This window comes from Eulemur rufifrons, chromosome 5 (genome assembly GCF_041146395.1).
Source record: "Eulemur rufifrons isolate Redbay chromosome 5, OSU_ERuf_1, whole genome shotgun sequence".
Lineage (NCBI taxonomy): Eukaryota > Metazoa > Chordata > Mammalia > Primates > Lemuridae > Eulemur > Eulemur rufifrons.
The window spans coordinates 31,966,422-31,993,298 of NC_090987.1; the positions used below are offsets into that span (position 1 = coordinate 31,966,422).

The window sequence follows — 26,877 nt, forward strand, 5'->3', positions numbered from 1 at the left end:
TATAAATGGAATGCTTTCCTTAATTCCATATTTGGACTGTTTATTGAGAGCTTATAAAAGTGCAGTTGATTTTTGTATATTTGTGTCCTGCATCCTTGCTGAGCTCATTTATTAATTCTAATTAAGTGAATTCCTTGGGGTTTTTTCATAGGCAAGAAAATGTCATTTGTGAATAGAAATAGTTTTCCTTCTTTCTTTTCAATCTGAATTTCATTTATTTATTTTTCTTGCCTAGTTGCCCTGGAGAGAATCTCTAGTAAAATGTTGGATAAGAATACTGATAGTAAATATTTTTATCTTGTTCCTGATCTTAGGGGGAATGATTCAGTCTTTCACCATCAAATATGATTTTTTTTAATAGATGCCATTTATTAGACTGAGGAGCTCAGAAAGGTCCTTTTTATTCCTAGTTTGTTGTGTATTTTTTTATCAAATAAAGGTGTTGAATTTTGATGTATGCTTTTTCTGCATCTATTGAGATTATAATGTGGTTTTTGTTCTTCATGATGTGATAATTGCATTAATTAATTTCTTGATTTTAAGTCAATCTTGCATTCCTGGGATAAATTCCACTGGCTCAAAGCATATAATTATTTTCATATGTTTCTATGTTAAGCTTTCTAATATTTTGGTGAAGATTTTTGGGTCCATATTCATAGGAAATAATTGGCTTGTATTTTTGTTTTCTTCTGATGCCTTTGTCTAGTTTGGTGTCAGGCTAGCTCTGGCCTCATAAGATGAGCTGGGAATTGGTCCCTCTTCTATTTTTTCAAAGAATTTGTAAAGTATTAGTATTAATTCTTTAAATGTTTGATAGAATTCAGCAGTGATGCTACCTAGACCTGGGCTTTTCTTTTCTGCTTGATTTTTGATTACTAACTCAATCTCTTCCATTGTTATAGGTGAACTTATATTATCTATTTCTTGTGTCAGTTTAGGTAGTTTATGCATTTCTAGGAATTTTCCCAGTTCATCTAAATTATCTAATTTATTAACAAACAGTTGTTCATAGTCTTCTTCCTTCATAATCCTTTTTATATTAGTAAGGTCAGTGGTGATGATTTCTTATTCTAGTAATTAGAGTTTTCTCTCTTTGCTTCTTGGTTAGTCTAGCTTTTGTCAATTATGCGGATCTTTCAAAGAATATGGCTTTGGTTTCATTGGTTTTCTTTCTTTTTTATTCTCTAACTTACTCCTTTATGCTTCATTCATTATTTTCTTTATTTTGCTTATATTAGGTTTAGTTTGCTCTTATTTTTCAGTGTTTTCAACTAGAAAGTTAGATTATAGTTGGTCCTTTGTATCCACAGGTCCTACATTCACAAATTTAACCAATCACAGATCAAAATTATTCAAAATGTAAAAACTAACAACAATAAAATAAATACAGTATAATAACTATTTACATAACATTCACATTAAGTATTATAAGCAATCTAGAGATGATTTAAAGTATATGGGAGGATATACATAGACTGTATTCAAATACTATGTCATTTTATATAAGGGACTTGAGCATCTGCTGACTTGGGTATCCGTGGAGGATCCTGGAATGAATCCCCACAGATGCTGAGGGACAACTGTAATTGAAGTCTTGTTTTCTATTTACATATAGACATTTACAGCTATAAGTTTCCTTCTAATCACTGCTTTATCTGCATCCCATAAGTTTGGGTGGTGGTTTTATTGTCATCCACCTCAAAGCATTTTCTAATTTCACTTGGTATTTCTTCTTTGACCCATTGGTCACTTAGGAGTATGTTGTTTAACTTCCACATATTTGTGAATTTCTTATTGATTTCTAATTTTATTTCATTGTCAACATAACAGCATACTTTATATAATTTCAGTCATTTTAAGTTTATTGATGCTTGTTTGAAGCTGGATGATAACATAGATTATGATCTATTCTAAAGAATTTCCTATGTACACTAGAGAAAAATGTGTATTCTGTTGGTGGCAGGGTATTTTGTAAATGTGTATTAGGTCTGCTTTGTTTATAATATTGTTCAATTCTTATATATTCTTATTGAATCTTCTGCCTAGTTTGTGTCTCCTTCTTTATTGAAAGAAGGGTATTGAGGTCTCCATCTACTACTGTTGAATTGTCTATTTCTGCCTTCAATTCTGAAAGTTTTGGTTTTTCTTTTTTTTTTGCTTCATTTTGAGACTCTGTTGTTTAGCACATACATATATTTATATTGCTATATCTTCTTGATGAATTGACTCTTTTACCATTGTAAAATATTCCTTTTATCTCTAATAATTTTTTGTTTCTAAATCTATTTTGACCAATGTTAGTTATTTCTGTAATATCATAAAAACAGTAGTAACTTGGGTTATGGTGGTGGTGCTGAAAATGAAGAGAAGTAGACAAAGCCTTGGACATGTAGGGGATGTAGAGAAGAGCAGAACAAACAGTATTTCTCATCTCTATTCTTATACAGCCAACAATAATTTATCTTTTTTCCATCAGTAACTAAATAATTTTGGGGGCCCAATGCAAAATGAAAGTATCAAGCCTCTTGTTTAAAAATTAAGAATTTCAAGACATTGACAGTAGAGCATTAATCTAAGCATGTGTCTTTTCTGAGCTCAGGGTACTGTGGGACTACCGATGTTTCATTACCCATTTAGATTTTTTGATTTATTTAGCAAGTCAGGAAAGCATTGATTTTTTTTTTTTTTTTTCATGACAAAGGCAGAGAGCTGCTGGTGGTAATAGAGAAAACATAGACAAAGAAAGAAAAGGATGAAGACATAGTGAGAATATTTTGAGTGAGTTTTTTGGGAAGAGAAGAGAGCAGCTGCCAATCATGGGTAAAAATTGTGAAGGAATCTAAAAGAAAAGTTTTGTTACGCATTATTAATAAGTAGGGCTCCCAAAGTCTTTGTTGACCTTCAACCCATTCACCACCAAGGAACCAAATTAGTCTTTTAGAAAAGGTAAATTTTTTTTTTTTTTTTTTGAGACAGAGTCTCACTCTGTTGCCCAGGCTAGAGTGAGTGCCGTGGCGTCAGCCTAGCTCACAGCAACCTCAAACTCCTGAGCTCAAGGGATCCTCCTGTCTCAGCCTCCCGAGTAGCTGGGACTACAGGCATGTGCCACCATGCCCGGCTAATTTTTTCTATATTTTTAGCTGTCTATATAATTTCTTCCTATTTTTAGTAGAGATGGAGTCTCGCTCTTGCTCAGGCTGGTCTCGAACTCCTGAGCTCAAACAATCCGCCCACCTCGGCCTCCCAGAGTGCTAGGATTACAGGCGTGAGCCACCGCGCCCGGCCTAGAAAAGGTAAATCTGATCATATCACTTCACCATCTAAAACCCTTCTGTGGGTTTCAATATTCTTAGGGAAATGACATTAGCCAGCCAACCCACATGACATTTTCTTTGACCTGCTTCCCCCACCCCATATTATTTATCTCTCATCCTTTCTTTAAATCCAGAACTCCAAATCTAAATCAGGTGTCATCACACACTCTGAGAGCCACCTGAGTTTGTCCCCTGAAGCATGTCCCAAAGCATATACGGGCACATGTGCATGCATATTCACACACATAATTATATTACATTGGTATCTATTCCTCAGTCATATTGTTCAGTGGTTCTCAAAAGCTACCTAAGAAATCTATATAAATTCCAGGTATACAATCATATCTGTGACTATAAATTAGGTTTTATAAATGTGCAGCTTGAGTGTGGATACTAAGGTACTTTGTTGAGGCCCACCTTGTCTGACTCGCCTCAAAAACTTCACTATCGTAAAACGATACAGCCAAAAGGGACTTGTGAAATCATGTGATAACAACCTTTTTATTTTGTAAAGGCTATAAAGAAAGAAACAGGCTTGCAAAGTTGGGTGACTTGCTCAAGGTCACAGATATTGATTTCTGAGCTATTTAGTTAATACATCCTTTGGGTGTTGTTTGATGAGATAAAGATATCTTAAGAACATGGCAAACAACTTCAAACAGGTCAGCCTCTCTGTGTACTGCTCAGAAGAAACAGAAGTAGCAGACTAACCAGTATGGCATGAAGCAAATTAAAAACGATGTGACTGTCTTTGAGCAATGGCTTTGGGCTAAGTGTTGCTGATTTTAAAAACAACAACAAACAGGAAAAGACTAGTTTGGGCAAATAATAACTTTAGACTTAAACCAAAGAGAATTCATCTGGTGAACGTTTGAAAAAGTATTCTAGCAATCGTAATGGTAACAAGGGAAATGGTTTAATTCCACGTTATAAAGGAGCTCTAAATACCTTTTCTTTTTCCAAGAATACATACTAACTGCAACACTGGCATCGTCTATTGCTATTTGGGTTTTGTTTAGTTTTTGTTTGTTTTAATCACAGAAAGGCAGCTAGATGGATTAAGCCTACAGTGTCCTTTATTTAAGGACTTTCTTTATAAATTCTGGGAACCCCAAATGATCTGACTTTTGAAAATGGTATTATTCTATCTATTATTTCTTCATTGAAATGAAGAAATGACACCAAAATAGTCATTCCCTGTAACAGATTTGGAGCTGTGGCGAAAGAAACTACATGCATATGCATAAATCTGTTATGTCCTAAAAAGGACTTAACAGAAGAATAGCATTATATTAGATGCCAGCATCATATCTGATGGCTGACAACTCCAGTTAATCTAAGTTTGAGAACTCTTGACGTGAGGATTTGTAGAGATCTGAAAAGTATGGAAGGGAGTAGCAACTTTCAAGAGACCAAGTTGAATTAACTATATATCTGACTTAATTTGTTAAAGAGATGAAGACAATCAGGTTTCACATCATTAACTGGGGAAACTTGGAAGTATGATGCATGTCAGCAGCATAATTAGGGGAGCAAAGATTGTTTCCAGAACCTTTAAAGCTAATACTGTAATAATAACATGAACCCTGAAGATAGTACCATGTTCAAGAAGAATGTAAAGGCAGAAGAATAAAAAAGGATACCTTAACAGCACTTGAATTCACTGTAAATATTTTGGGGTTCCCGTGTTCATATCATTGTCACTTCGAGAGAAGCAAAAGTGGATAAGGCAGAATCAATAAGCGCATGAAACTTACAGATCAAAAAGATAGTCTTCCTCCAGTCTAAACATCAAAATCCTTTAGATCCTGATTAAATACTTCCTCCTCTTTGAAACTTTCCATCATCATCTTTCCACTCTTTGGAAGATGAATCATTCCCCTGTATGTGTCTTTATTCTAGCACTTATCTCATTGAATTGTGACTATATTTTCAAATATTTTTCTTTAAATAGATGTATACTTCTTGCAAACAGAAACTTTGTCTTGAGTTTCTGTTACTATTACATCCCTCTGAGTAAGACCAGAGATATAGGAAGTGTTTGATAATATTTTCTTAATAAATGAATAAATTGTTAAAAATAGAATATTTATACCCAAAGTCAAAAAAGTACAGAGGCAATTATTTCCATATTTTGGATGACAGGAGTGAAGGGTTTATCTTAGTAGAAAGCAAAGGAATTAGAGGCAAGAAGAAAGATTAAACTGAATTTGGGGATTCTGTGGGTAAAAGAGGAAGGCTCCAGTTCATTCATCACTTTATGGGTTTATAACAGTTACAGAGTTTTATAAATTCCTGCTTAATTTTAAACACAATATCAATAGGAAAAGCTTGCCCATGTTGGAGACTTCAAAACAAGGAAAGATTCTGTCTACTAATGGTGCCAGGGTACCCTTCAAATCCTTCATTAGCCAACCTCCATTTGTTTAGAGCTGGCAAGGGTCTGTACCCAACAGTCCAAGTTTTCAAGTTGGAGTATTATCAAAATGACAGCAGTTACAATTTGTATAAAGAATTTATTCAAATTATCAAACTGAAATGAGAAGCAAGCAAGCCGCCAGTCCTCCTGTTATTATCACATCCATTTACATGGGACTTTGGACTGCTTTCTTTCTATCAGGAAGTTCACATGGAGCTGTCTAAAGAGGGCAATTGTGGTTCACTGCAGTTATTCATTGGATCCCTTGAGTCTAAATTATATGCATAATGCATAAGTTAACTACTGATGTTTCCTCTCCACAAACTCCACGGGGCAGACTTTTCTATTTGTTTTTCAACTCTGATATAAACTGGGTTGATATACAGACCAAAAATCTAACAAGATCAAATTGTAGTAATAGTAGCCATAATAACTAACATTTGCATGGCAGTTTCTAGTTTGTCCAATTCTTTACAGCCATTATCTTCCTTGCTCTTCACTAATATGCAGGATTGTTGGCTTTAGTGGATCTTTGGCTCAATGCCTTTAATTATGAGTACAAGGAAGAGTGGCCATAAGATTCACCATCACACTGAAACTGGTGACAGTGGTATGACTGACTTTATTTGTTGATAGTGCCAGGCATTAACATTTTGAAACCTATCTTTTCATCTGAAGTCAAAGGACCACTTTTATTCATTCACTCTCTTCATTTCTCACCTCCCACTCACTTTTCAATCTAAACAGCTTCTCCCCACCATTCTCCTGAAACTGGTCTGGTTAAGTTAATCAGTGACTCCAATGATTGTCAAATGAAAGAAATTTTTTGCTCTTTATTTTACCAGATGTTTTGGGCATATTTGAATCTGTTGATGATTAGAACCTTGAAACATCCTCCCTCTTGGCATCCATGATAGCGCACTCTCAAGGCACCTGTGCTTCTCAGATCATTCTTTTGTGGCCTTTCCAGGCTTTGCTTTTCTACTCATGCCCTTCCATGCTGGGATTCCCCCAGAATCTCACACTGGTCCCTTTAATCCTCTTGTTCTGCACAATGGCAAGGGAAACCAAAATGCCCCAGCTTTTATGGTTTCAGCTGCAAAATACTACCTAATCTGTATAACTACCCCAGTCTTTCCACTGAGTTTCAGATTTTGTATCCAGTTATCTATCAGACAGCTCGATCTAGACATCTGGAGAAACCTTATATTTAATTATTTAAAATTGGATTCTTCATACTCACACATACTTTTGCCTTTTCCTGGGGTTATCTTATGCCAGAATCTCCTCCCAAACCTGACTCTCATGAGTTACTATGTTTCCTGTATCTTTTCTGACTGCCTCCCTCATTTCTTAACTAAATTTTCTTCCTATATGTTTCAATTATAACCTAAACATATCTCCTATTATATAACCTGCCTGCTATGTGCTCTTTTCTATATTAAACTATGTACAAAGTGACTTTTTTTTAAACTGTCATATCACCAATGTCAGTAGATGATTGACTTATATTAGTGTTCAATGAATATTAAATACATACATGAATGACTAAAGGAAAGAAATTATTCTAATAAAAGATTGTGCCTGTTGGGAGATCTTTACGAAGTCCAATTGAGCATGGGAATAATCAGTTGACATTAAGGATGTCTTCTTAGAGCATAATATTGGGGGAAGGGAAATGTTTCATGTTAAACATTTCAGAGAAATAATTTGAAATACACAAATTGTTTTAAAATCTATTCCTCTTGAGCCCCTGATTCAGGAAAGAAATATTTATCATAGTTATCCAGAGACCTATAAAGGTGTACTTTTTCCCTTTACCTTATTCTCTGAATAACTTGTTCTGGCTCCTTAGCCACATTCAAAGAAGTAGTGAAGATGTGTGGGGAGGGACCACTGTGATCCTGTTCCAGGAGATCAGCTGGATGTTCCTGTTGTGTAGAAAAATGCATAACATCTACCATGAAAAAATGTATAGATAATGATTTTATAGAGTAGAGCCTAAAAGTAATTCACAAAAGCTATGAAAAATCCCCTCTGGTGAATTCATATGCCTTTTACACAATGGGAAGATCTGCATGATGGTCACATTATATGAAGAAAGATGACTGTGTGATCTAATCGAAGTCAACATCATTGGGATTATGCAGTTGTTATATCTCAATGGAGTTACCATTAAACCTGAGTTGTCAAAATATGTTCCATAACACATAGTGAAACTTTGTTTATAAAAAAATGATATATTGTATTTAGACACTTTCTGTCATAGTGTCCAACTTGTTGCAGCTCTTTCATCATGTGTGTTCCTTTGATGACCTGAAAATCAGGGTATGTTCCTACTTTAAACTTTAGTCAATTGTATCCTTACTTTGATTGTTTTCTCTTTCTTTCATATATAATTTTATCTAGGTCTGCACTATTCAATATGCTAGCCACAAGCTACATGTGACTATTGGAACTGAAATTAATTAAACAAAATTCAAAATTCAGTTCTTCCACCCCACTAGGATGCATTTCAAGTGTTCAGTAGCCAAAGTGGCAAGTGGCTCCTGTATTAAACAGCATAGAGAACATTTCTGTCATCACAGAAATTTCTATTAGACATCTCTGATTCTAGACTCTAGTCTTCTCACCTTTTTTTTTTTTTTTTTTTGAGACAGAGTCTCACTCTGTTGCCCGGGCTAGAGTGAGTGCCGTGGCGTCAGCCTAGCTCACAGCAACCTCAAACTCCTGGGCTCAAGCGATCCTCCTGTCTCAGCCTCCCGAGTAGCTGGGACTACAGGCATGCACCACCATGCCCGGCTAATTTTTTCTATATATATTTTTAGCTGTCCATATAATTTCTTTCTATTTTTAGTAGAGATGGGGTCTCGCTCTTGCTCAGGCTGGTCTCGAACTCCTGAGCTCAAACGATCCGCCCACCTCGGCCTCCCAGAGAGCTAGGATTACAGGCGTGAGCCACCGCGCCCGGCCCAGTCTTCTCACCTTATTCACACTTATAGTGGTCTTTGGGTAGTTTTGTTGTTGTAGAAAAACCTTTTCTACATTTATTCCATCAGATTCCTTGCCTTTAACAATTTATCATTTATCATTCACTCCTCCATGAAATAAATGGAGCCAATAAAACTTTATGGAAACTTAAATGGTAATTATTAAATAGCAATGCCTTTAATTCAAACTGCCTGGCTTTTAACTAACTTTCGATTATTTTAGGGTTCTGAGAAGTGCTAATCCCTGTCATAACATAGATATTGAAAACCTCTTTGGCATAGGCAAGGATTACTTTAAAACTAGAAACAAAACAAATTTTAAAAGAATTTAATTGTGACAGAATTTGAAATTGTGTGAGGTTTAGGGAAAACAAGCCCAAACTCAAGATATATGAAACGTGACCACATTTTTGACACAGTTCATTCTTTGTTTTTAGCTTTTCCACATATAGTTTGAATTCAATTGAGATTGTGAATTATTTATACAAATATCTTGAGATACAGAATGATCCAAAGAGATAATGCTTACTTGTATACTTTAATGATTGAAAATTATGTTAATTATTTTCTAGGAAATTGAAAAGAAAATTATATGCATGATCTGTAAATTAAAGCATCTTGCAGTTTATCTAGCTAAGCCCTCAAATCTTTCACTGCATTTCTGTAAGTCAGAGAGCCTCCAAGAAAGGCTCTGAAAAGGGGGCTGAGTGGCCCTGTGTTTTCCCTGGACTACCCAGCACTCATAATTGGTTTTACAGTTCAACATTGATCCGGCTTTGCTGGCAACAGCTTTCTAAAAGTCTGTTCTCTAACTGTACAGTAAAATGGCTCTTTACAAACTCCTAAGGGCCTCTTGGGAATTTTGTGTGGTGCCTACTCATTGAAGGCAACAAATGAAAAGAAGATCCCAGTAGTATTCTGGGACCTTCCTTCTTGAGCCTACTGATAAACCATTTAGGGCCTTTCCAGGTGACAGGAGCTCATTATGATAGGCTTAGTTTGGTTGTTTTCCTTACACAATCTCCTTTGAATTTTGACACATCCTCTGAGAATCTATTAACATCTGAACAAGTTAAATTTTACTGGTCTCACCAGCCCACTGCCACTCAGGAAGGGGTGCTCCCAGGAAGTTCAGAATGTTCTGCATTTTTAGGGGTCAGAAATCTTACACTCTACATGGAAACTGAACTACCTATTGTCCATACTCCCCTTTCCTGGGCTTAGATCCTGATGGACCTTCCAGAAACAGGCACTAGGCTATGTCCCATTAGAGATCTTGGGTTTGTCTGCTTGAATCATCCCAAGAAGGTAGTAACTCTAGATGTGCCTTATTTCTTTTTTCTCATGATGTTAAAATTTTCAAATTTCAAACATTACAATTGGAATGCTAATAACTCCTTTTGTGATTTCAAGGCACAAGATAATTTTTAAATGTCATCTGGCTCTTGACTAACATACAAATGCTTTTTCTGAAAGCCCTCCTTCCATCCACGTACAATGGGTAGAACTAGTGGAAGTGTATGCATTTGAATATGCGTCCACATAGTGCAAATTTTGTCTCCTGAGTTGCTATTTGGTCTATTCACTCAAATTCAGAATTAACAAATGATTATAAAATTAAGGGTGTGGTGATGAACATCCTGGCCAATATCTAAATGGCCACAAGAAGAAACAAATTATTTCTGGTAATTTAAATCCATTAGAGAATATAATCCTCTTGAATGCCTTCAATGGGTCTAAAAGTAGTTTATATAGTCATGTCAATTAAAATTTTTTTCTGGTTTCTATTTCTGGTAGTATAAGTTATTGTCTCTTTAATGTCCCTTGGAATAGTATTATAGGGATAATTATAGGCCTTTTTTAAAACACTCAGTTTCTGAAAACATATTCATGAACACAGTTTATCCATAATTGTGAGGAAGGTCATACTGTACTTTTGCTGTGTTCTTTCAAAGCAGATGTATGATTTGTATATTATAATATAATCATCTCTTCCATATCCACATCCTCTGTGAGCCATTCCTCTCCCAATCTCTGTCCAACTATGGTCTGCTCCTATGATTTCTTGTGTTTATTGTGAAATATTAACTTTATTTTTTTCAAAAATACACAGTACATTATCATAACTATAGTCATCATGGTATACAAGAGATTTCTTGAACTTATTTCTCCCATCAAATTGTAAGTATGTATTCTTTGGCCAACATCTTCCCAACCTTCCCTCCCCTCTACTCCCCCAGCCTCCAGTGATTACCATTCTACGACTTCCATGAGATTATTTTACATTCCACATATGAGTGGGATTATGCAGTATTTGTCTTTCTGTGCCTGGCTTATTTCACTTAACATAATGTCTTTCTTGAAAAATGCTCAGAGTAGATGTTAAGTGTTCTCATCACAAAAATGATAATTAGATTAGGTAATGCATTTATTAACTAGCTAGATTTAAACATTCCACATTGTATATGTGCCTCAAAACATGTTGTACATGAAAAGCACATGCAATTTTATATGTCAACTTAAAAAACAAATTTTTAAAACATATAATTTCCTATCTAAGCCACTGAGTAACAAAGGAGAAAAGCTCCAAAAAGGACATTAGCCTTAATGGAAATCCATCCATCCTGTCGTCTTTCACATACAAGAAAATATTTTTATTGAGGTTCACAAAAATGGTTGTGCTTAACTTTTAAATCTTTTGATGTTTGCAGGAAGGCAGGCACGTGTACTCTCTCTCCAAATAGTACCCTTAAAATTTTATGTTTCTTAAATCTTTATTTTTACCTCCATGGTTTACTTACTAATGGGATAAAAGGAGAAGCTCTTTCAGCATAAATACTCTGTATTTCACATGAGTCATGGCTTCCTTCATAGTTTTGGATAATTGTAAATTGAATGTGGATATATTTTTTAAACAGGCAAGATAGTCCTGCTTGCTAACTTTCACTTCAGGTTCATGATTCAATTTATTTATAGTCTACTAGACTTCTGTCATCTATTCTTTCAGAAAGTTAGTGTTTGCTTTTCTCTTTTTAACCTTAAATTATTATATGAGACTCTAAGAGCCAAAAGGATGATCCAAAGGTAGCAAGATCTACCCACTCCAATTTCACCCCTATTTCCAGAGCAACAAGTGTTAAAATTACCTTATTTATAATGATAGGAATATTGGAAAATTGCTAAAAAGAAGACAATTTTCTTATTTTGTGCTTTGAAACAATCAGTGAGATAAATTACTTCACCACACCTTAAGACATTTTTACTAAAAAATATTTTCCAAAATAATGACTAAACTGAGAGTCAGTATTGGACTTCTACAGTATTATTTTAATATTGTATTACAATATCGTGGTTATTAACTATCGATTTGATTCTTAATTACTGGTAATCTAAATCCTAGGGCATTAATACTTCACTAATTCACATTTTTCTTACCTCATGAGCCATACATGTTTTGGTTATGGTTGTTGTCCTAAGTTTTAAAATCACTGTGGAATAACCTACCAAATTTAATCACTGTGGGATAAATGTGTATGTGTATATGTGGGTTCAATATTTAGGACCTTAAAATAATTTTTATTGCCATTAAGTGTATAGAACAAAAAGCAACTCCTATTAACTCATTTTTGTAGTGAACATCTATCTCATAGTGAACATGTCTTAGATAATTATCTCAAAGCATTAAAAGTGATTTAGAATACTTGTACTTTGGGATATTGGAGTGATATCACATTGAATAAAATATATTAATGTGATGGTTAATTTTAAGTGTCCACTTGACGTGGCTACAGGGTACCCAGATATTTGGCCAACCATCATTCTGTATATGTCTGTGAGGGATGAGATGAACAGTTCCATGAGTAGATTGAATAAAGCAGATGCCCTCCCTAATGTGAGTGGACATCAATCAATTGAAGATCTGAGTAGAACAATAAAGGTTGATAAGAGGGAACTCTCCTGCCTGACTGCTTGAGCTGGGGAATTGGTCTTTTCTTGCATTTGGACTCAAACTGAAACCTCAGCTCTTCTTACAACACATGTGTGTGTATGTGTATATATGCTCTGACCAATAGAATTACAATGAAAGGAATCCACCCCCAAGATCCAAATGTAGGGGACAGAGATAATTATAGTGGAGGTAATCCCCCCAGATCCAAATGTAGGGGACAGAGATAATTATAGTGGAAGTAATCCCCCCAGATCCAAAGGTAGGGGACAGAGGTACCACCCCTTGACAGGAGGTGTGTCAAAGAACAGCCAAGGGACTGAGCAAAGAAGGCAAGGGAAGAGAAGGGAAGGGAAGAAAAGGGACAGGAAGGAATGGTACTGGAAGGGAAGTGGGAAATGGGAAGGGAAAGCGAAGGGCGTAGATAGGGGACAGAGATCCCACCTCTTGACAGGAGGGGTGTCAAAGAATGGCCAAGAGACTGCCATTATCTGAAGGTCTGGGCTTAGATATAGGCTCAACATTACTCCCACTGTAAGGTAACTGGGATTACAAATGGGCTGAACATTACTTCCACTGTATTCTATTGGTCAGAGCACATTGCTCTCCCCCTGCCAGATCCAAAGGTAGGGGACATAGATCCTGCTGGTTGACAGGAGGTGTGACAAAACTGTCAAGGGACTGCCAGTTTACTTAAGGTCTGGGCTTAGAAATTGGATCAACATTACTTCCACTGTAATGTAACTGGGCTTAGAAATGGGCTCAACTTTGCTTCCACTGTATTCTGTTGGTCAGAGCAATATATAGCAATTCTGAATATATAGCAATTTAAAAATATAGCAATAGTGAAAAATAGAATACAGTTGAAGGAATCCCCCACAGATGCATCAGTAGGGGACAGAGTATGGTGTAAGTAATCCCCCGGCCAGATCCAAAGGTAGGGGACGGAGATCCCACCTGTTGACAGGAGGTGTGTCAAACAACTGCCAAGGGACTGCCAGTCTCTTAATTTCTGGGCATAGAAATGGGCTCAGCCTTACTTCCACTGAAATGTAACTGGGACTACAAATGGACTCAACATTACTTTAACTCTATCTATTGGTCAGAGCATATATATATATATAACTATATGTATATATATGTGGATTCTATCCTCTAGAGAACTCAATTAATACAGTGAGTTACATCAACTTGAATAAATCCTTAAACTATAACACAAATAAATTCCTGAATTTTTTATTATTGCTGAGAACTTACGGAAGGAGAGTATCCCAGTTAATAGTATGACCTCACATTTATTGAACTATTTAACATTCACAATTTAATTTCATTTTTCCTACTCCAGCAATCTAACAAATATACAAGAAAAGCACTGTTATTCACAGGTAGGGTAAATGATTTGTCCAAATTCACATAGCTTAGAAGTTTCTACATTAAGACTTCAACCCAGGTTTTCCACTTTGCTTGTCTTAATTATCTCATAGTGTATGCCACATCTTTCTATCTGGATAGTAAATGAGATTTCATCATTTGGAGATAAAACCTGTGTTCAAATCCAAATTAATTAGTAGGTTTTTACTATCATCAGTGCTCTAATACAAATACAGCTGTTATTCAATTTACATATTTAAAGAACCCTCAAATGTTTCTGGAAATAGATTGAATGAACACAAATATAAAGATACATTTTACAATTGACAGTGAAGAATTGTGGCTTACTGATATTTTCTGATGCCTTAAAATGGTACAGAATAAATGTGTGAAGAGTAAAAAAATGTCTAGCCTTTCCTGTGGGCAGTTGGGAGGTTTTTGTCTTATGGAACTCCTTGTTTACTATACTTCTTACTAATCTTTGAAAATCCCTGAAAATTTAAGACTTTAACAGTGGCCAGAAAACCCAATGGTTTAAGTAATTGTGATTTTTTTTTTTTTTTTACTTCATGGGCTTTCTGAAAAATAGTAAATGGATGCTTTGTTCTTTCTTGCTTTAAGGATTGCTTCCTGTTACTTGAAAAATATATATATGTAAATTAATATATAAACACATAAATAATACAAGGAATCATTATGCCCTTATGCAATATGTTTGATTTAACTAAAGTTAAAAAGTAACTCCTCTCTACTGCAGTATTTGCATCTTTTCCCACAAGCCAAAACTTGGCTGAAAACAGAAGCATGCCAAAAAAGTCTTCCCTCTCACAAATTTTTAAGACTGCTAGGAAAATTATTCACACTTTAGATCATCCTAAGGTTTATCAGAGTGATTAGTCAGATCTCTACAAACACTGCATTTCAAGCTAGGGTGGAAAGGTCATTTACTAAATAAACTCAGGCAATTTACAGAGCTTAGTACTGGGAATTAGCAATCCAAGCAGAAGAAATATTAGGAAGGACAATGTAGAAAATAACTGCTTCTTTTTAAATTGACAGTGTAGAAAAATTTACTGAGTTAAGAGCAAAAGTGGCAAGATGTGCAACTGCAATTTTTCTGTTTTTAACAAGGTGAATTTAAATCAGAAAACTAAAATAAAACAAATGGATCAAGACAGTGGGAAAAGATGATGAAATACAGGAAGATGTGATGAAGGGGAAATATGACATTTTCATTTATTACAATAAGTTTGTTTTATTTTAAAATTGATTTAAAAATTTAGAATTTTTAAAGGTAGGTCCAGGAGATTCGACTTTTTAAATATTTAAAGACAATTAAATTTGTCTCAGGACAAACATGAATAATTTCTTGTAATGTGTGGGGGACTGATATTTACTGCCTGCAACTAAATTACCATCTTCAACTTCAAATTAAACATTGAAGCTAACAGTTAAAACTGCCTTCAAATCAGTCTGGGAATATATTATGATGGAGATGTAATTTAACTTGTAAATGCTGTCAATATTTGATCCTTAGTTTTGCTAGAAAGAAGACTTACAGTTTGAGGGGAATGGTTGGGGGAGTGCAATCCATATGCTTCTCTTTTCTTCCTTGCATAATACTTAAAACAGCCGCTTGGCCTTGACAGTGATACATATCTTGCTTTTTATGCCTTCTTAATTACCTGTAGAAGATGTATCTCAGCAAGTTGTTACATACTTTGTAGAAAAAAGGTCCTGTTCTTTGGTAACCTAACGTTGATTAATCATTGTTTATTAAATAGATAAGGGTCAATTTAATGACATCAAGAGGAGTTCAGTACTTGAAAGCAGAATCATATTAGGCTTACATTAGACCTCCATGGGTTGAAAATGGCTTCAGTTTGATGGAGACTCTAGAAGAGAAAATAGTTCCCACCAAAGTGTGGCATCCAGCCTTTTCTTTAATCAAAGGGAAAGTTCCCTGAAGATGGAGCGATCCTAAGCGTTATATTAACATCTCATGTTTCTTTCTGTTGTAATCCGTTATTTGTTAAAGAACAGATTCTCAGGTAGATGCATAAATCAAATGTAGCTATATTCTGATAGAAGAGACCCACACAGAGAATATTCTTGCAGAAATACTGAAAGAAAATTTGTGTGTGTGTATTACTAGTAAGTATGTGAAGCAGCCAGCCTTCTGTATCAGTGGGTTCCACATCTGCAAATTCAATCAACTGCAGATCAGAAATATTGGAAAAAATTTTTAAATGACAATACAACGATAAGAAATAATACAAATTTAAAAATACAGTGTAACTATTTATATAGCATTTACATTGTGTTAGGCATTATAAGTAATCTGGAGATGATTTAATGTACATGACAGGATGTGCATAGAGTATATGGAAGTACTATGTAATTTTATATAAGGGACCTAAGTATCCATGGATTTTGGTATCCTGGGGGTTTGGGGTGTACTAGAACTAATCCCCTGAGGATACAGAGAAACCACTGTAATTGGCATTAAGGCTTTAATAATGTCCCTAAACTCTAATGCTTCGGGGCATTAAAGATTCATTACCTAATAATGAAAGGAATCAATCAGGAAGTAACAATTATCTAGCTACTATGTGCCCTAATAACATAGCCTCAAAATTAATAAATGAAAATTAACAAAATTACAAGGAGAAATTGACACATCAATAATTATAGCCATAGACTTTTAATATACTTCTCTCAGAAACCAATGGATAGGAAAAAAAATTGGATTTGAAAAAATAATTAAAATTTAATCTAATGGCTATATCTAGAATCTATTTCCCAACTGTCTAATAATATACATTCCTTGAGATATATTGAACACCTAAGCAAATGGCAACAACCACAGAACCATTAATATACTTATGGCCTTGTGTTCATAAATATTTATAATTAAGATGAAAACATTAAATGTTAAATCTGTGAAATGGAACTAAAGTAGTATTTTGACTCACACATTAGGGAAAAATAGAAAATTAATGAGCTAATCATTTAACTCAAGAAGTTAGAAACAGAACAGAGAAAATGCAAAGACAACAGAATAAAATAAGTGGAGAAATGAATTAAAAAGAAAATAAAGAAGTAATAGAGAAGACCAACAAAACCAAAAGCAGAATTCTAGAAAGGGCTTAAAACGTCATTTGTCAAGATGAGTCGAGACAGAGAAAGCATAAAATAAGAAAAAAAAATAAGTAAAAATTGTAACACATTAATACCTTTGTGCCAACATACTTGAAAATTTAGAGATATTAAGCCATATTTTACAAAATTAAAATTGACCAATATTGACTCAAAAAGGAAAAGACATTCTAAATGAACCTATGACCATTACATAAATTGAATTGGTATTATAAAAATCTATCCATTAAAAAAATCAGGCCCTGAGGGTTTTACAAATGCAATTCACCAAAATTTCAAAGACTAGATACTCTTTATTTTAGGCAAACAAACCCAAAAGAAGGAAAAAAAATAGGGGGTACAAGTAGCCCAGCTCATTTTATGATGCTACTATAACCCTATCATCAAGAAGAGTATTAGAAAGGCAAATTATAGTGTAATCACACTTGTGAATATAAATGCAACTCATTAGCATGTTGAATCTAGTAATGTATATTTAGTGTGATATTTTAGATATCTTTAGCCTGTTGATAAATATTCAATCATCGGGTGAAGGGAATTACCATTTATAGGGTATCTGGTATAATCCAGGCATTGTGCTGAATGCTTTATATACATTAGCTAATATAGCTCAGATGCTGAGGTTTTATAGTTTGTGTGTGTGTGTGTGTGTGTGTGTGTGTGTTTTACTGTTTGGCAAAACCCTAAAATACCATAAATCCCTCTATTAAACATCTGATTATGAAAATGAGCCTACAACCAAAGTACGTTTCCATGTGGCTCATTTCTTAGTCAACCAGGGAAAGTCACTTCATTTACTGACAGCAAGTTTATTAAATTGCATTTGACTGTAATATGCAAAGAAACGTGTCCAGAGAAAACAAATCTGTTTAGGATATTAGCATTATGGCAAGAACAGTGCTTGAAGGGTTGAGGAAATTGAAATATTTACAATATCAATAGTCAATTAAAAACAAGGCAACTGATTTCAAGCAGTTTTCCTTGCCCCTTGAAGACTTCAGATGTTACTGATACTATCCTGTTTATTCGAGTCAATTATTAGTTTGCAGTGACTGAAGAATTAGCCTCTATGAATAGTATGTGTGGAATAACTATAACTGGGAACATTTTCAAAGTTAAGAAAAAACAAATTCAGTACAATCTGAAGTGGAATTTGCTAAGATGTGTGTAGCAAAAAGAGGGCATTTGGACTGATTTACAAAGTTTGTTAAAACATAAGGCATATGGTTATTCCTTGACCTATTTATTAGCAAGTGCATTGTGGAAAATATTTGAGTCTTTTATGTGTTACTAAAACTACTGTTATCTTCAAATTTCATTTGTTCTCATCAATTTAACCATCTTTAGTTTGTGAAATTTTGTCAGAATAGAATCTGAATATCCTAACTTGTCCTATTACATGGAAATCCGATGGCTTAGTGGTATCATTTCATTGCAATTATTTTTTTCAGATCAGGGCAAAGATTGAAATTTTTCTGCAAAAGAAAAACTGCCCTCAAGCCCTATTATAAAACACTGAATGGCTTTGTAAATTAGTTTTTGTTGCAGAATTGGCAGTGTTTCTTGATGAATTAAATCTAAAATTATAAGATAATATAGTACTTATATGCAAAGCTATGCTGTGGTAAAGACATTTGGATAATGACCAATGTTGTTTGATTTACAGTAATAGCAAGTTGCTTTGTGAACTTCCCACCTTATCAAAAGTTAAAAAAAAAAGTGAAATCTCCATTTCTGTGTAAATTTGCAGTGGACGTATTTACTAAGCACATACTACAGTCCCAGCAGTGATTTGGAGCATTAATGCTAACACAAAGTAAATTCTCATATTCTAAAATCCTTTTCACTGTTCAGTTGAGGAGCTTCCAATTGAACCTTTGATTGGAAGTAATTAATCTGCAGTGTATCTTGTAGCCCCCTAAAAGACAATAGGAAAAGAATCTAACAGAATTCTGTAAATGACTTGGATACTCAATTAAAATCATATGCTTGTGACCTAATATCAGATTTTGAAATACTTATCTGCATAAAAAGACATTTTCAAAGATGCAATACATTAAATCTCAGTACATATCTGCATTAATAAACATTTGCAATTGATTTTTATGAAAGGGGACATTGACTTTGAACCTCAATTAAGCAAAATGTTAGCCTCCCCAAGAAAAAATAATTTTATTCTCATTAGTATATATATTTTTTAAAACTTAATTGATATATTTTGAATTTTGTCTATAACAAATTTATGAAAATTTATTTTCTCTTTTATTCAGGATATTACGGGGATACAAACATTTTGGGTACATGTAATGCGTTTGTCCTGCCCAAGCCAGGGCTACAAGCATGTCCCTCCCCTCATACAGTGCCTTCCACTTCCATTAGTTGTGGGTTTACCCCCCCACCCCCTCCCACGACCAGCACCCAATGAGTATTACTACCATGTGAACATCTTAGTGTTGGTCAGTTAGTACCATTTATTTTATTGCAGCATATTATGGGGGTACAAAAGTGTAGGTTATGTATATTGCCCTTGCCCCCCAGCTCTGAGTCAGAACTTCAAGCGTGTCCATCCCCCAGATGGTGTGCATCACACTCATTATATATATACACCCATCCCCTCCACCCGATTAATGTTATTCCTGTATGTGCTCTTAGGTGTTGATCAGTGAAACCAATTTGTTGATGAGTACATGTGGTGCTTATTTTTCCATTCTTAGGATACTTCACTTAGTAGAATGGGTTCCAGCTCTATCCAGGAAAATATAAGAGGTGCTATATCACCATTGTTTCTTATAGCTGAGTAGTACTCCCTGGTATACATATACCACATTTTATTAATCCACTCATGTCTTGATGGGCACTTGGGTTGTTTCCACATCTTTGCAATTGTGAATTGTGCTTCTATAAACATTGAAGTGCAGATGTCTTTTTTATAGAATGTCTTTTGTTCTTTTGGGTAGATGCGCAATAATGGGATTGCTGGATCAAGTGGTATTTCTATTTTTAGCTCTTTGAGGTATCTCCAAATTACTTTCCACAGGGGTTGTACTAATTTGCAGTCCCACCAGCAGTGTAACAGTGTTCCAATCTTTCCACACCCACACCAGCATTTGTTATTTTGGGACTTTTTGATAATGGCCATTCTCATTGGAGGTAGGTCATATCTCATTGTGGTTTTGATTTGCATTTCCCTAATGATTAGAGACGTTGAGCACTTTTTTTATGTGTTTGCTGGCCATAGTCTGTCTTCTTTTGAAAAGTTTCTGTTCATGTCCTTTGCCCATTTATTGATAGGTTTGTTTGATTTTTTTTTCTTACTGATTTTCTTAAGTTCTATGTAGATTCTTGTTATCAGCCCTTTATCGGATATGTAGAAAGCAAATATTTTCTTCCCTTCTGTAGGTTGTCTATTCGCTCTAATGATAGTTTCCTTAGCTGTGCAGAAGCTTTTTAATTTGATCAGGTCCCATTTGTTTATTTCTGTTGCTACTGTGATTGTTTTGGGGGGTCTTCTTCATAAATTTGTTGCCTAGGCCAATGTCTGAAAGAGTCTTCCCAACATTTTCTTCTAGAATTTTTAAGGTTTCATGTCTCAGGTTTACGTCTATTATCCATTTTGAGTTGATTTTTATGAGAGGTGGGGATCTGGTTTCAGTCTTCTGCATGTGGATACCAGTTTTCCCAGAACTACTCATTGAATAGAGATTCTTTTCCCCAATGTATATTTTTGTCGACTTTGTTGAAGATTAGATGACAATATGAGGATGGGTTTATATCTGGGATCTCCGTCATATTCCAAAGGTCTATATCCCTGTTCTTGTGCCAGTACCATGCTGTTTTGATTACTATAGCCTTGTAGTAAAGCTTGAAGTCTGGTAGATGCCTCCCAATTTATTCTTTTTGCTTAAGATTGCTTTGGCTATACGAGGTCTTCTCTGGTTCCAGACAAAGTGTAGAATTATTTTTTTCTAAATCTGTAAAGAATGATAGTGGTATTTTAATAGGGATTGCATTAATTCTGTGGATAACTTTAGGTAATACGGACATTTTGACAATATTGATTCTACCAATCCATCAGCATGGTAGGGATTTCCATCAGTTTAAATCTTCTACAATTTCTTTTCTCAGTGTTTCATAGTTCTCTCTATATATGTCTCTCACCTCCTTCATTAAATATATTCCTAAATATTCAATTTTCTTTGATGCTATTGTGAAAGGTGTTGTGTCTTTGATTTGATTTTGGACTTGACTGTTATTGGCATATATGAATGCCACTGATTTGTGTGTATTAATTTTGTATCCTGGGACTTTACTGAATTCATTTATCAATTCTAGGAGTCTCTTGGTTGAATCCTTAGGATTTTCTAAATGTAACAGCATATTGTGAGCAAAGAGTCTCTTTTCATATAAGGACTTTCATAATATCTTCAATTGTGCCTCTTGCCCTGCAATGCCAAAAATACTTACTACCTGATCCTTGTTTAAAAAGTTTGGAAACCCCAGTATTAAAGCATGAATCTAAAAATATTACTCACTCACTTACAATCACTAAATTAATTGTCAATTATCCAAACATTTAAGAGTCTATGACTTTGGAGTGGAGATGCTAGATAAAAAAGGGAAAGTAGGAGAAGGCTGCCTGCAGCTAGGATTGATTTTATACCCAACTCAAGACTCATTGAAATATTTGGTGGTAAAGCAAAGATAATTATTTAGGAAATGGACAACAAATAATTTTTCCCTTTCTCAGCAACAATTCATGTGGAAATTACTGTAATCAAACAATTCTATTTTTTAACAATTTTGGATGATCTCTTTCATGACAATAATATTCCCATATATTAGAGGTAAATTTATTTGGATAAATTACATTAAATCCATTGTGTTCTATCTCTAGCTAGTTTTCTTTTAACCATAAGTGTGTATTAATGACATCACTTAATTTCTATTTCTTGAGTGTTGGCTGTAGAAAGAATCTGGCACTTCACATTCATTTATTACACAAATACTTATTGAGCTTTACTTTGTGCTAGGCACCAACACAGCTACCTAGAATGATGTGGTCCAGAAGACATAGTGGATACCTGCCTTTATGGACCTTGTATTCTTACCTTCAGTATAATTTTTAATAAAAATGTTTGCCATAGTCTTTAAAAAGAGAGTATACCCTGCTAACAACAACAACAAAATACCCTTTGTCCTAAGGGGACCCTATTTGAGAATAATGTACACTAAAATATGACCACAAAAATAAAATTAAGAATTATATACATTTTCATTAAACTAAAATTTATAATTTGAATATGCCCCAGACCTCCAAAAATGAATTAACTGTTGGTTTTGGTATGTGGAGCTATGTTAGCATGAAATATCTTTATCTCTTATTCAACTTTCAGAATGATCATAAAGTAGGTCTGCAACACTTTGGTAAAAATTCAGGTACTTATATAAATGTGGCTTATCAAGTTTCCTGCATGTTTGCCTTAACCATTGATATCAAAATTATTTGCTCTTGAAGCATCTTTGATGTCATCACCCTTGGTCATCTTCTTGTTAACTGGTCCTGCTTTTCCAAAATCTTACTTCTCAGGGGTCCTGTCTGAGTCTTGGAGCAGGTCTTCAAGAATACTTCCTGGAATTCATTAAATTCAGCATCTTTATAAAATTTGAGTTTTTACTTTATAATTGATATGAATTCCAATTATATCATATTATTGTTCGGGTTAATAAAGCCAAACCAGTCAGGTATGACATTGACTCACTGAGACACAAATAAATGCTAGTGACAATCAGGGCTGCTTGGGTGGTCAATAGTTAAATAACTTGCACATTTGTGAATATTTTTATTTTTTTGGTTCCCTACCCAACCCAGTTAGATTTAGGGGGTACAAGTGTTTTTTGTTACATAGCTGTAGTGCATAGTGGGGAAGTCTATGCTTTTTAATATACCCATCACCTTAATAGTTTACATTGTACTTAAGAGGTAATTTTTCATTTTTCACCCCTCATACCTCCCTTCTGAGTCTCCAATGTTCATTAAGAATGACCATGCATACCCATTGCTTAGCTCTTACTTATGAGTGAGAACATGTGATATTTGGTTTTTTATTCCTGGGCTACTTCACTTAGAATAATGGCTTCCGGTTTCATCCAAGTTGCTGCAAAAGACATTATTTGATTCTTTTTGATGGCTGAGTAGTATTCCATGGTATTTATATTATGGGAATATATTTCTTTATCCACTCATCTGATGGTAGATACTTAGGTTGGTTCCATATGGTGGCAATTGTGAATTGTGCTATGATAAACATACAGGTGCAGGTGTCTTTTTTATAAAATGACTTTTTTCCTTGGGTAGACCCCTAATAATGGGGTTACTGGATTAAATTGTACATCTACTTTTAGTTCCTTGAGAAATTTCCAAACTGTTTTCCATAGAGGTTTTACTAATTTACATTCCCACCAACAGTGTATAAGTGTTCCCTTTTCACAACGTCTGTGCCAGCATCTATTGCTTTTTGACTATTTGATAATGGCTATTATGACAGGGGTAAGGTAGTATCTCATTGTAGTTTTAATTTTTATTCCCCCTAATGATTAGTGATGCTGAGCACTTTTTCATATTTGTTGACCATTTTGTCTACCTTTTGAAAAATGTCTGCTTATGTCTTTTGCTCATTTTTTAATGGAGTTACTTAGTTTTTATTTTTTTCATGCTGATTTGAGTTCCTTGTTAATTCTGGTTACCAGGCCTTTGTCAGACATAGCTTGTGAATATTTTCTCCCATTCCATAGTTTGTCTATTTACTCTGTTGATTGTATCTTTTGCTATACAGAAGCTTTTTTAGTTTAAGTCCCGTTAAGTCCCATTTATTTATTTTTGGTTTTGTTGTATTTGCTTTGCGGGACTCAGCCATAAATTCTTTACCTAGACCAGTGTTGAGGATAGCTTTTCCTAGGTTTTCTTCTAACATTTTTGTGGTTTTAGGTCTTACATTTAAGTCTTTAATCCATTTCAAGTTAATTTTCATTTATGGTGAGAGATAAGGATCCAGTTTCATTCTTCTGCATGAGACTATCCAATTGTCTCAGCACGATTTATTGAATATAGCGTACTTTCCTCAGTGTATGCTTTTCTCTGCTTTGTTGCAGATCAGTTGGATGTAGGTATTTGGCTTTATATCTGGGTGCTCTATTCTGTTCCATTGTTCTGTGTGTCTACTTTTATACTAATACCATACTATTTTGGTTACTATTGCCTAGAAGTATAAATTTAATTCAGGTATTGTAATGCTTCTCTATGTCTTCTCTTTGCTTAGGATTGCTTTGGCTATTCACATTCTTTTTGGTTCCATAAGAATTTTAGGGTTATTTTTTTCTAATTCTGTGAAAAATGATGTTGGTATTTTAATTACTTTGGGAAGTGTGGACATTTTAACAATATTGATTCTTCCAATCCATGATCATGGAATGCTTTTCCATTTACTTGTATCAGCTATGATTTCTTTCATCAGTGTTTTGTAGTTCTCCTTGTAGAGGAGTTTTACCTCCTTGGTCACGAATATTCTAAGGTATTATTTTTTTTTTTTTTTGCAGCTATTGTCAATGGGCCTGAGTTCTTGATTTGGTTCCCAGCATGACTGTTATTAGTGTATAGAAATGCTACTGATGTGTGTGTGTTGATTTCATAACCTGAGATGTTATTGAATTCATTTGTCAATTCTAGGAGTCATTTTTTTTAATCAACATATTACGGGGGTACAAATGTTTAGGTTACATGTATTGCCTTTGCCCCAGCCGAGTCAGACCTTCAAGCATGTCCATCCCCCTGACGGTACACACTGCACCCATCAGGTGTGAATATATCCATCCCCTCCCCTTCCCACCTGCCCAACACCTGATGGATGTTACTACTATATGTGCACATAATTGTTGATAAGTTTGTACCAATTTGATGATGAGTACCTGTGGTGCTTGCTTTTCCATTCTTGTGATACTTCACTTCAAAGAATGGGCTCTAGCTCCATCCGGGATAATACAAGAGGTGCTAATTCACCATTGTTTTTATTGCTGAGTAGTATTCCATAGCATACATATACCATATTTTATTAATCCACTCATGTATTAGTGGGCACTTGGGTTGTTTCCACATCTTTGTAATTGTGAATTGTGCTGCTATAAACATTTGAGTGCAGATGTCTTTTTTATAGAATGTCTTTTTTCCCTTTGAGTAGATGCCCCGTAGTGGGATTGATGGATCAAATGGTACTTCTACTTTTAGTTCTTTGAAGTATCTCCAGATTACTTTCCAAAGAGATTGTACCAATTTGCAGTCCCACCGGCAGTGTATGAGTGCTCCCATCTCTCCACATCCACGCCACCATTTGTTGTTTTGGGACTTTTGATAAAGGCCGTTCTCACTGGAGTTAAGTGATACCTCATTGTGGTTTTGATTTGCATTTCCCTGATGATTAGAGATGTTGAACACTTTTTTTAATATGTTTGTTGGCCATTATTCTGTCTTCTTTTGAAAAGTTTCTGTTCATGTACTTTGCCCACTTTTTAATGGGGTTGTTTTTTTTTTTTTTTTCTTGCTGATTTTCATGAGTTCTATATAGATTCTAGTTATCAGGCCTTTATCAGCTTTGTAGCATGCAAATGTTTTTTTCCCATTCTATAGGTTGTCTTTTGGCTCTAATGATAGTTTCCTTGGCTGTGCAAAGGGCTTCTTAAATATAAAGAAAAACAATTTAAAGTGCATTCATCCAGAGACCAGAACCACTTATATTGTAGTGTTTTTAAATGCATTCAGAATTTTCCAAAATTTGCTTGAACACAGGGTCAGTAATTCTTGTTTGCGAATGTGATAGCCCACATATCTCAGACTCATGATTTTGTAAATAGCAGAACAAATGGAATCTAACTCTTGCTAGAAAAATCAAAGCTTTGAAAGGCCACTGCAAAAGTGGAAAAAAGGTTCTCTCAGATGTCAGAGTTCTTGTGTGCTAGTCTCATCTCTGCTCTAATTAAATTCCAAGTGAAGCTATTTCCCTCTCCTGGGACATCTGTCTCCTTTGTTGAGGGTGGAGGGGGTTGGTCTTGACCTGTCTCCATCATGCCTCAAGGAGAACCAGAAGGATAAAATAACATGCCTTGCTTTAGTTCACAAAATGGATAGCATTATCTGAAAAGTTTTAAGTTAGAGAATCATTAAAGTTTTGGAGCAGTCCTTAGTTATGTGCTTAGTAATATTTAATTCAAGGATTTTAAATGTAATACTGCAAATTTAATAATTGTAATAAATGTTTAATGAAAGATAAGAACTATAAAAGTGAACAGTTAGATGCATAATAAAACCTTAATAATCTAAACATTATAGAATGAAATATCTTCTCAATGCAAATTTCTGATTTTAAAATAACTTTATAATTTTTAAGTAAAAATTTACAAGATGTTTTCCAAAAGACCACCTACCAGATTTGGTTTAAATATGTAAGCAATAAAGGTTTTGGTACATAAATGTATATTGTGCAAATAAATATAGAAATTACTTTCACAACACCTAAGACAGTATTCCAAATGTCTAGTTTCTCTGTGGTATTGTTTAATCACTTATACTTCTAAAGCAAATTTTAACATGTGTTTGAAATGAAAAAATATCTAAGTCAAGTTCTTATTGTA

The 26,877-nt window shown here is 34.5% G+C and overlaps 1 protein-coding gene across 19 annotated transcripts in view; it reads left to right on the plus strand.

Moving 5' to 3' along the window:
• The window catches only part of NOL4 (nucleolar protein 4), a 322,420-nt gene that overhangs the window by 293,105 nt on the left and 2,438 nt on the right, over positions 1-26,877 (plus strand). The window lies entirely within an intron of this gene.